Here is an 11,670-nt window from a genome sequence, read left to right as displayed (position 1 = left end):
AAACGGTACGCGCACAATAGAAAAAGGAAGCGCTTGCGCTGACGTGGGCGCCAGAAAGGTTGAAAGGTTTTTGATAGGTCTGCAAATTCAGTTTGAGACCGATCCCAAACCGCTCGTATCGCTACTTGGTCAGTCACCTCTTCATGTGCTTCCCCTGAGAATACAAAGATTCCGATTGAGGCTCATGCGATATCGCTTTTCAGTCTCCTATGTCCCCTGGAAAGCAGATTGGCACCGCCGACGCCCTTTATCGTGCACCTTGCACGGAAGCGGATTTAGAGATGGGGGAGCTAGATTGCAATGAAGTATCGAGCCATGCACAAGGCTGTATCAGCGAACTGAAATTTTCAGCTCATTGGAACAAAATAAAGTTCGCGCAAGAAAAAGACCAAACCTGCCAACAACTTCGGTTGTATTGTAGGCAGGGCTGGCCACGTCGTGCTAAAGTGAGCAGTTGCTAAGCCCTTACTGGTCGGAGAGAGCAAACCCTACAATATGTGACGGTGTGCTTCTGCATGGGTCTCGTCTCGTGGTGCCTCAGAATCTAAGAAGTGAAATACTTTGTTCATTGCATGTTGGTCACCAGGGCATTATGAAATGTCGCGCAAGGGCCCGCGAATCGGTGTGGTGGCCCGGTCTCGGCGCCGAGCTAGGAGCTCTGGTAAACAGTTGTCGAGACTGCGCGTTCAAAAAGCCGAGCCCATGATACCGTCAGAGTCTCCTAGCTTGCCTTGGCTGAAGGTAGGAGCTGATCTTTTTCCATTTGCACGGGAGATCGTACCTTGTAGTCGTAGGACTATTTTTTCGCGCTATCCAGAGCATGCCTTTTATCCTCCACGAGCTCAGCGGCGGTTATTGCGCAAATCAAGAGTACATATTTGCTAGACACGGGATTCCAGAACTTGTCGTAACGGACAACGGTCCTCAATTCGCTTCTGAAGTTGTTTGCGACAAGTTATGACTTCATCACGTGACGTCCAGCCCCAGGTACCCGCAGTCAAATGGAGCGGCCGAACGTACAGTGCAGACAACAAAAGGATGTTGGAAAAATCTGTTGACCCTTACCTGGCCCTCCTAGCTTATCGGGACTCCCAGGTCCGTTGGGTACAAGCCCAGCCCAGCTATTGATGGGCAGACGGTTGCGCTCTACGCTTCCCGTACACCCGAAAAAGCTAGTACAGTCAATGACGAGTGGTCTCGGGAGCATCCGATACAAAGACAAGACAGTGCGGAATAAGCAGAAACTCGACTACGACCGTCGCCATGCCGTAACGCAGCTACCGCTACTCGCCCCAGGAACCGGGTATGGATAAAAGACAGCAAAATTCCAGCGAAAGTGTTGAGTCCAGCCATGCGGCCTCGGTCTTATCGGGTGCGGACAGACGACGGGGTTGAACTAGAGAGAAACAGAGGCGCGTTGGTCCGGTACAGCGGGCGAACCGGCGCGCATGACCCATCCTATGACTTCCCTGTGACTCCAGACGCTGCAGGCCAATCCGAGGAACACCAGGCCTCGGCAGAGCCTTCTTCGCTTAATCTAACACCGGATGCTGTCTCATATGAGGACGAGAGACCCGGTGGTTATATGGACACGTTACGGTCGAGAAATAAGGCCGTCTCAGCGATATGGCTACAGTTGAGACCTGCATACTGCAGTTCGGTGCTCTTGCGATTCATACTGATTCTTTTTGTATGATTCATACTGTTTGGTTGTTTTGTGATTCATTTGTTTTCTATGTGTTGTCAAAAAAGGGAAGATGTAGTGTTATCGGTTATCTCTGATCTGAGCAAGCACTCCTTTGCACATGCTCTGTGACGTCACTGAGGAAAAGGGATAAAAAGCGGCTGTCTAATAAACACGGGGCGTTTTGGGTACGTGGCTACATCAGAGTGACGTCAGTCTTTCGCCCGCATCAACGCTACGGCAGCGGACACGACAGGCACTACTGAAAGCTAAACATCAAATCATAGAAAACTTTGAACAGAAGCTATACACTATCGGGCTATTCATAGATTTAAGGAAAGTGTTTGACTCGGTGAATAATAACGTGCTTCTCGATAAGCTACATGATTATGGAATACGCGGTATTGCATTAAAATTATAACAAAGCTACCTTACAAATACATACCAATATGTTTCAGTCAATAAAGTAATGTCACCGAAACTAAAAACTGTTTAGCCTATACATTAATGATCTTGCTCTAATACCATTTTCCCAAAAATTAATGATGTATGCCGATGATACTAATGTGTTTTTTTTCCATACAGATCGATGCAGAATTGCAAAGTTCAGTTAATACGTATTTAGATCGGCTATCAAATTGGTTACACATCAGTAAGCTACAGTTAAATGTCAACAAAATTAAGTACATATTCTTTGCCCCAATTAACAAACTGCGTCAATATAAAATTACAGTTATGTTCCGTGGGGCTAAACTGGAACAGTAACAAGCTCACAAGCTTCTTGGGGTGTGATTTAGAGAGGACCTATCCTGGAATACCCATGTTATTAACCTTACAGCAGAGCTTAGCAAAATTACAGGTTGTTTATTTAAAATAAGTGACATTATACCTGTTTGTTAAAGAGTGCTATATTATTCATTATTTTATTCTAGGCTTTCGTATTGTATATTAGTATGGGGCACGACATATACGCATAATTACAATAAACTTATTATATTACAAAAGAGAGTGCTGAGATTTTTCGAAAATTATCACGGTAAGGCCACAACACTTGAGAACAGAGCCTTTGTTTATAAAACATGACCTACCAAAGGCCTCCCAAATTTACAATATAAGTTATTACAATATATAAAAGATAATAAACTTTGTGATGTTCACGGGTCACAATCGTAAAATCAGTATCCACTAGGTAGGAAAGCTTTTCGAGTTACGCGGACGAGAACCAATTATGGTAGACAACATGTAGCTTATCAAATCTCGGCCTTGCTGATTCGTCTGGGATCTACGGAGTACAATATTCTTACTAATAAATCTTTCAAGGTCTTGTTAATTGAAAATGAAATCGACTATAACTGATTATTTTCACTTCCTATTATATATCTAATGCGTGCTGTAATTACATGTTAATTTTTGTTGCTTGCTACCTGTGATATTTTATATGTTCTTCATGCTGTTTAAAGATCTAACACCGTACAATCTTACTTAGTATTGATTCCGCCCTCGTTATCATGTTGACAATTTCCGATGTATGTTTATGTTATATTGAGTGTATGTTACATAATACCAATGTCTCACATGTCACGAAGTAGTGATTAATTTCAATTCTAGTGTTTATTTATCACGTAATTTGTTGGTTGACAATGCTGTCTTCTTGTTACAATATCTTAAAACGACGTTGTTGCATTTACTTTTGTACTACATGAAAGCTCTCGCTGTTGTCAATTTTTTTCAACGGAGCAGTAGCCTCTGTCAGGCCTCGATGCCTTTTGCTCCTATCACCGTTTCTGTAAAGCTACAGAAAAAAATTAAACAAAATTAAAAAAATTTAAAAAAGAGACCGGAAGAGAGCGGTGTGGATTAGAGAACAAACGGGGATAGCCGATATTCTATTCGACATTAAGCGGAAGAAATGGATCTGGGCAGGCCATGCAATGCGTAGGATGGATAACCGGTGGACCTATATGGTTACAGAATGGATACCAAGAGAAGCGAACGCAGTCGAGGTCAGCAGAAAACCAGATGGGATGATGAAGTTAGGAAATTTGCAGGCGCAAGTTGGAATACGCTAGCGCAAGACAGGGTAATTGGAGATCGCAGGGAGAGGCCTTCGTCCTGCAGTGGACATAAAATATAGGCTGATGATGATGGTACAGGTGGAGGAGCTCGCCGCATGCCTCATCGATGGGATCATCGGTGAACAGACGACGGCGCGCTACTCTGGCGCCATCTCGTAGCGGTCTTCGCCGCAGAACGCGTGTTGCGCTGCACTACACGACTCACGCTTTCGCCATACCCTCATCCTCCGTATTCCTCCTCGCGCACTCATCGCTATCACCGTCATTCATCCCCCGCCGCACTCCATGTTTGCTCTTTCATCTTTCGCTGTGCTTGTTCGCTTGGTTACGCCGAGCGACGCCGACGCTCCACTCAGGAACAAGCGTCTGAAACGTGCGCTCTATAACAAGAGTCTTTCCCCCGCAATCGGGTGCGTCGCATGAGGGGGTTGGTCTTTGTGTTGGTGGTCCGCCTCGGAATGCGAAACTGCTGTAGCAAGGAGGGAATAGTGAGACGTGCAGACGAGGAGTCACATAACCAAACGTTTAATAGCCTCTCCGACGTGTTTTATGTGAAAAAGAATTTCACGCGCTGCCCGATCACCGACCACGCGCCGTCACGGGTAACTATGTCGCCCCGCAAACAGACAGTGTCTGTTTGTTGAGATGCCTTTAACCACTGAAGGCAGTGTTCCTTTATAGGAATATAGGTTTTGAAATAGAATACGAAAGCTTCCATGTTTTCTTCGAGCTCTGTGTCTTCTGTTTTTTGTAGAGGTGCTCTGGAAAGAGTGTCTGCAGCTAGAAGGTATTTGCCTGGAACGTATGCGATCTCGTACTGGTATAGCATCATTCTCACTTTTAGCCTCTGCAATCTGGTGTCAGGTCGTCAAGACCCTTCAAAGTGAAAATGGGAACCAAAAGCTTATGATCCGTCTCTATCTTGAACAGAGCCGGCATAGTATCAATGAACTTGTCACATGGCCAGGCTAAACTAAGAGCCTCTTTATCAATTTGAACGTAACGCCTCTCGGTCTCTGGAAGTAATCTTGAGGCATAAGCGATGACAGAAAACTTGCCATTCGTTTGCTTCTGCCAGATGAATGCCCCATTAGAGTCCGAAGGACGATTAGAGCACTGCACGGGCCGAGTTTTTCCGCCCGCGCCCGGCCCCAGTGCAGCCACGACAGGTCGTGAGCGCGACGCATGGATGGAGTAAATGGACAAAGAAAGCTTCTCGTTCCTCCATGGTGCAGCGTAATTCGCTGCTGCTAAGTGGCCGGTTGAGAACCTTCGTGCAAAAATGGATGGACGCAGTGCCATATTTCAGCCTCGTGACGAATTATCTTACCAGTCATCGTTTTACCAATTCGCCTTTGAAGAATCAGCAAGACGCGAACGCGCTTACAGAGCGCTGAAAGCATTAATTACATTGATTTAGGTAAGGAATACAATGGCATCCTTTGATTTGAGGCACTTCAGTCTTTCTGGACTTTTACATTCTCTTGAAACAGCGCAAACGACGGCGGAAGAATAAAAGGGAAGTACACAAGAGTAGCACTGCTAGCTTCCAGGGGCGCCGGAGCAACAGGTTTTTCAGAGTCAAGACGCGCGAGGATAAGTCGCTGCACGTTACATGTACGCCACCAGAAAGTCCGAGCCCGGCCCGGGCCTGCGTCGAAATATCCGAGCCCGGCCCGGGCCTGGGTCAAGAAGCCCATTCCGTGCCCAAACCCGGCCCGAGCACGTGAAAAAACTTGCCTACCCGGCCCAACCCGGCCCACGGGCCGGGCTGGTCCCGGGCTTTAGGGTAAGCCCGAGCCCGTGCAGTGCTCTAAGGACGATGTATCTGCAGTGGAGAATGTTTCTTTTGATGGATCGTGCACTCCACGGAAAGAGTGAGACGAAAGCACCGACTTCCATCTGTTTAACGCCTACTGTTGTGGAGCATCCCAAACAAACTCTTGCTTCTTTGACAACAAAAGATTATGTGGTTGCAGGACTTTCGAGAGATTGGGAACGAATCTGGCGAGGTATGTTGCCATTCCGAGAATTCTCTGCAGCTCGGTCCTGTTTTTTGGGCTTCGATTTTCAAAATGGCTTCAACGTTCTTTTCGTCGGGTCGTATTCCGTCTTGTTTTATGAGTCTCTTAGGAACGTGTGGTGCTCGACATTAAACAAGCATTTGCTTTCGTTCAATGTCACTCCAGCCTTGACGAGTAGCTGAATCACATTTCTCGGTGTCTTGTTATGCTCATGCTCGTTCGAACCCCAGATAAGGATGCCGTCCATGTGACGGACAACCCTGTTGACGTCTTGTAATGTACATGATATCTGTTTCTGGAAGTGTTGTGGAGCAGACGCAATTCCAAAAGTTAACCGGTTGAAGTAGAAGCGCCCAAAAGGATAGATGAATGCGCTGAGTTTTTCAGAATCTCCACAATGCAGAATTTGCCCAACTCCAAAGTTAGCATCAAGTTCGGAGAATACTTTAGCCTTTGAAGAAGTCTGAGAGTGCTCCATGGAAGGGACACGATGCGATTCTCTCATAACGTGGTGGTTCAGTTCTGTGTAGTCCGCGAAGATTCTCACGTCTCCGGAGGGATTTGGGTCGACTAGCATCACACAGTCGGCTCATCAACAGGTGATATGACGCCGATCTGCTGCATTCTTTGTAGTTCCGACTTTGTCTTTTCGTATAAAGGGATTGGGATGCACGTCGGAGCGAAAGATTTCGCTCCTGCTTGCAGCTGAATCCAGTGTTATTTGTGCAGCCTGACGGCTCCCTGGAACAACGCACTGTGAAATGCGAAACTAGCGCACACATCGCTAATGATGATAAACATCTCGGAGCAAAAAAAAAAAAAAAAAAACCTTTACAAGTTCGAAAGAAAAACAAGTTTCCGAGTATAGTTGTCTTGGTTTTGAGTACTGACATACACCGTAATGACTTATTTTAGAAAGGTAGTTAACTCCTGTTGAATACCTGTTATCTTAGCAATGTTCGCAAAAAAGGGTGTCCGTCTATAAGCGCGTAAACAGTCTCTCCAAGGAGCATTTGTGCAAATACGACCGCAATTTTATTACAATTTCTGAAATATGACTATAGAACCGTTACTGGTTTACACTATACGCATTAGCGGCCGTTCTTTCAAGATAGCAACCGAAAAGTGTGTGAAGGTGGCTGTTAGGGTCGCCACCTAGGCTTCTATGAGCTGTCTGGTGGTGCCGCCTGTGTCGGGGCCGGGATTGCGACGCGGCAATAAAATCACTTGATGTTGCGACGCCCAAGCAGGTAACGTTCGACAGGGTGTCAGAAGTGGCCGAATGAACGCCTTCGTTCGCCTTCATCTGCCCAAAAGATTTACACTGCAGAAGAAAGCGTATCCAACGAATACCAGACTGACGATTCTAAGTGGCTTGGTATTTTCCTTTGGCAGCCCGACGCGTTCGACTCCACCAACGTGGAAAACACGTAATGAAGACTACGCAGCTGTCTCTGGAGTTTGCCATGGTTCCGCCGAAGCAAGTACGCTCACTTTTATACTGTACGGGCCCCGAAAGTTGTCCCCTGCTCGATACTTTTTCTCTTTCTGCGGATGAACTGCTATCCTTCGAGACCGTCGTCAAGCGTTTCACGGAGCACTTTGTTCACCCGGCTAACGAGCTCTATGAATCTTCTCGCTTTCACAAGCGTACTCAAGAATCGGGCGACACCTTTGACGCTTACTATGCAGAACTGTGCACACTGGTAGCGTGGAAACGACCCGTCGACTCAAGTCGAAGAACGTCTCGTGCGGGACAGATTTGTAGTAGGCGTAAGAGACGCTCGTCTCTCGAATCAGCTGTGCTGTAACTCCAAGCTGACGCTAAAGGATGCTTGGACTCAAGTGAGTCAATGGGAAGACGCTGACAAAGAAAAAGCGGCAAACGGAATTGCAGAAGGTTCCATGCCAGTTCAACTAGACACAGCCAAATTTCACAAAGCCCCTCGATGCTCGGATTCCAGGCCACGAGTAGTTCTTTTTGCGGGCGTTCGCTGCGTCGACGTTCAAGCACGTGCGTCTCTGTGCAATCACTGTCGAAAGAAAGGTCATTTCGCTGAGGTATGTCGTTCCCGCAAAGCAAAGCTGACCAAGCTTGCTACTATCTGCCTGGATACTGTCGTGGTGCCTGAGAACGCCAAGTACGTAGACGTCACGGTAGACAAGTATACTGCCTCTTTCAAAGTCTACTCTGGCGCGGAAGTTGCGGCAGTGCCGCAAGGTTTCCGTACAGGGCCTCCGCAGCTCAACAAAGTGGACAACCAGTTGACATGTCCAGGAGGTCAGCCGCTTCGAGTACTTGGATTGCACGTCACCAAGCTCGTCTGGCAAGGGACAACAAGTGCCCAGCGAGTGCATGTGGTGCAGTCTCTTTCTACTCTTCGACTAAGTTGCCTAGCGCGCGAAGCACTCGAGGTCGAAGCACATGCGGAACTGTTCAGAGGTCTCGGCATGCTGGAAGATGAGTACCAGATCAGACGTAAGCCAGGCGCCGTACCATTCTCACGTAGCGCTCCTAGACGAATCCCCATCCCATAGCAAAGTATTGTTCGGCAAGAATTGGACAGGATGGAAGCCGAAGGAGTTATTCGTCAGATTGATATGCCGACTGCTTGGTGTGCGGGACTCGTAGTAGTTCCGAAGTCCTCAGGTGGTTACCGACATTGCGTCGACCTGACTCAGTTGAACGAAGCTGTGCTCCGGGAGCATCCCATATTGCCAACCATTGAGCAAGTTCTTGGTCTTCTAGGCGACTCAAAATTTTTCTCGAAGCTGGAAGCTACAGGCGGCTTTCACCAGGTCAAGCTCTCTACAGAGTCACAGGAGCTAACGACTTTCATCACGCCTTTAGCCGATACTGCTTTTGTCACCTGCCATTTGTCATAACATCAGCTCCAGAATATTTTCAAAAACAGATGGCACGGATCCTCGATGGTCAAGAATGTGTAGCAAATATGATAGACGGCATCCTTGCCTTCTGTCGTGACCGGAAAGAGCACGATGTTTGCTTGTAGCAAGTCCTTTCTCGCCTTTTCAAAGCCAGTGTAACTTTCAACCAAGACAAGTGCCGGTTTGGTGTGTCCGAAGTGCCTTTCTGGAGTGTGGTCGTCTCGGCTGACGGCATCAAAGAATATACAACCAAACTGAAGGTTATCAAGACTCTCGAAGCTCCCAAACACATTGCCGAACTTCGCCGACTCCTCGGAATGATGAACCGTCTACCCAGGTTCCTTCCCAACATCTCCGAGGTTATAGCACCCTTGTGGGCTCTCCTGAGCAAGAAAACGTCCTGGGCGTGCCTACCTGGGCAAGAGTGACCCTTCAGCAAAATCAAACAAGTGTTCGTATGGCGAAGTACCACACTTCCTACGCCACAACAATTTCGGCGGACGCCAGTTCTTCTGGACTAGGAACAGTCTTACTTCCAACCCAGCCCTCAGGAGAGTGTCGACCAATAGCGTTTGCTTCTAGCTCCGTGACAACCACCGATCAATGGTACTGTTAGACATAAAAGGAAGGCCTGGCAGAGACATGGCCAATACGGAGATTCGATGAGTTCGTGTGTGATATTAATTTCGTTGAGAAAACGAACCATCCACCATTAGACACGCTGTTGAGCAAAATGAAACTCGATATACCCCATCTTCCGATCCAAAGACTGTGCCTCAAACTTATTCACTACCAATTCACCATGCATTATGTTCCTGGGAAACTATTACCAACTGCGGACACTCTCTCGAGGATACCATCCAAGGTTTCGTCTCCTCTGGACACGGTGGAAATATTTGCAACGGAAATTGTCAATAACGCATCTTCAATTTTGCCGTTGACTCGCAAGACAACGAGAGAGCCCAAAGCATGGATGGGGAGTGTACGTCCCTAATATTGTTACGTAGGAAGACGCAGCCAAAAAGCTATATACAAGTATACTTACAAGGAAATGCGTCACACTTGGCCAAGAGGCAACAGCCCGCACTAGCCTCTAATCTTCGTCATCGTCTTCACACTGCTCGCCTCTTCGTCAAGGCAAATATTGTTTCGTAGCACTAACCCCGGCGGCGAAGTGCCGTCCCGGAGCGATTAAAAGCCGGACTCGGAAGCAGTGTAGTAGGCCTTGAGCCTACTGACGTGCGCGACATCACTAGATGCCAGAGTAGACGGCAAGGTCGAACTGACAGGTTCAATTTCGTACGTCACAGGCGTCACCTGGCGCAGCACGCGGTAGGGCCCTGTGTATCGCCAAAGGAGCTTCTCTGAAAGTCCGACGTGACGAGAGGGCGACCACAGGAGCACGAGCGCACCGGGCGAAAACTGCGTCACGGTGGCGGGCGTTGTGCTGACGCTGATGTGTGCCTTGCGAGGCCGTCAGTCGAGTACTGGCAAGCTGGCATGCATGGTCGGCGAGGGCGATGGCGTCGCGCGCATACTCACTTGTTGAGATCGCAGCAGGAGGAAGTGCGGTATCAAGGGGCAAGGTCGCTTCGCGACTGTACAGTAGATAAAACGGAGAAAATCCGGCGTTGTCGTGCCGGGAAGAATTATACGCAAATGTGACGTAAGGAACGGCAATGTCCCAGTCTTGGTGGTTCTTGGAAACGTGCTTGGACAGCATATCGGTAAGGGTACGGTTTAATCGCTACGTCAGGCCATTGGTTTGAGGATGGCATGAGGTAGTCAGCTTGTGTTGAGTGGAGCAGGAACGCACAATGTCGGCGATAACTTTCGACATGAAGTTACGACCACGGTCAGTAAGCAGCTGTCGCGGGGCGCCATGAAGCAAGATAATGTCACGCAAGAGAAAGTCCGCCACGTCAGTGGCGCAACTGGTAGGGAGAGCCCGCGTGATAGCGTATCGGGTGGCGTAATCAGTGGCGACGGCTACCCATTTGTTCCCCGAAGATGACGTGGGAAAGGGGCCGAGGAGGCCTAATCCAACACGAAAGAACGGTTCCACAGGGACGGTGATAGGCTGGAGTTGACCGGCAGGTAGCACCTGAGGTGTTTTCCGACGCTGTCAAGGATCACAGGCAGCAACATAGCGTCGGATGGAGCGAGCGAGACCGGGCCAATAGAAGCGGCGGAGCACGCGGTCGTGCATGCGCGTTACCCCAAGATGTCCTGCAGTGGGTGCGTCATGCATCTCAAAGAGCACAGTCCGTCGTAGATGTTTTGGCACGACAAGAAGAACATCAGATCCGTCAGGGAGGAAGTTCCTTCGGTACAGAATCGGCGAACGGAGGACATATCGGCAAACGGAGGCGTCGGTAGGAGTAGAGGGCAGACGCTCTATGAGTGCTCGCAGCCATAGATCCCGGTACTGCTCATCGGCGATGTTAGCGAAGGCAGACACAGAGAAAATACCGTTGTCGGTACTACTATCGGCGTTGTCAGGCTCGTCTACCGGGTAGCGAGACAGGCAGTCACAGTCAGCGTCCTTGTGTAGTCCGCTAGATTTGTAGGTGACAGAATACGAATATTCTTGCAGGCGTAAGGCCCAGCGAACAAGTCTTCCTGTAGGATCTTTCAGTAAGCATAACAAGCAAAACACGTGATGGTCCGTGACAACGGAAAAGGGTCGGCCATATAAGTATGGGCGGAACTTCGTAACCACCCAAACTAGGGCCAGACACTCATGCTCAGTGATGGAATAGTTGCGCTCGGAGAGGGAAAAGAGCCTGCTGGCGTAAGCGATAACACGGTCGTTGCCGCGCTGGCGTTGTGCCAATACTGCGCCAATTCCGTGGCCGCTGGCATCAGTAAAGACTTCGGTAGGCGCAGAAGGATCGAAATGGGCCAGAACGGGAGGCGTTGTGAGGAGGTCGACTAGATGCGAGAACGCGGAGGCCTCGTTATCGCCCCACTGGAAAGAGGTGTCTTTTTTCAAAAG

The sequence above is a fragment of the Dermacentor silvarum genome, chromosome 3 (genome assembly GCF_013339745.2).
Source record: "Dermacentor silvarum isolate Dsil-2018 chromosome 3, BIME_Dsil_1.4, whole genome shotgun sequence".
Classification (NCBI taxonomy): domain Eukaryota; kingdom Metazoa; phylum Arthropoda; class Arachnida; order Ixodida; family Ixodidae; genus Dermacentor; species Dermacentor silvarum.
This window is presented reverse-complemented; position numbering follows the sequence as displayed.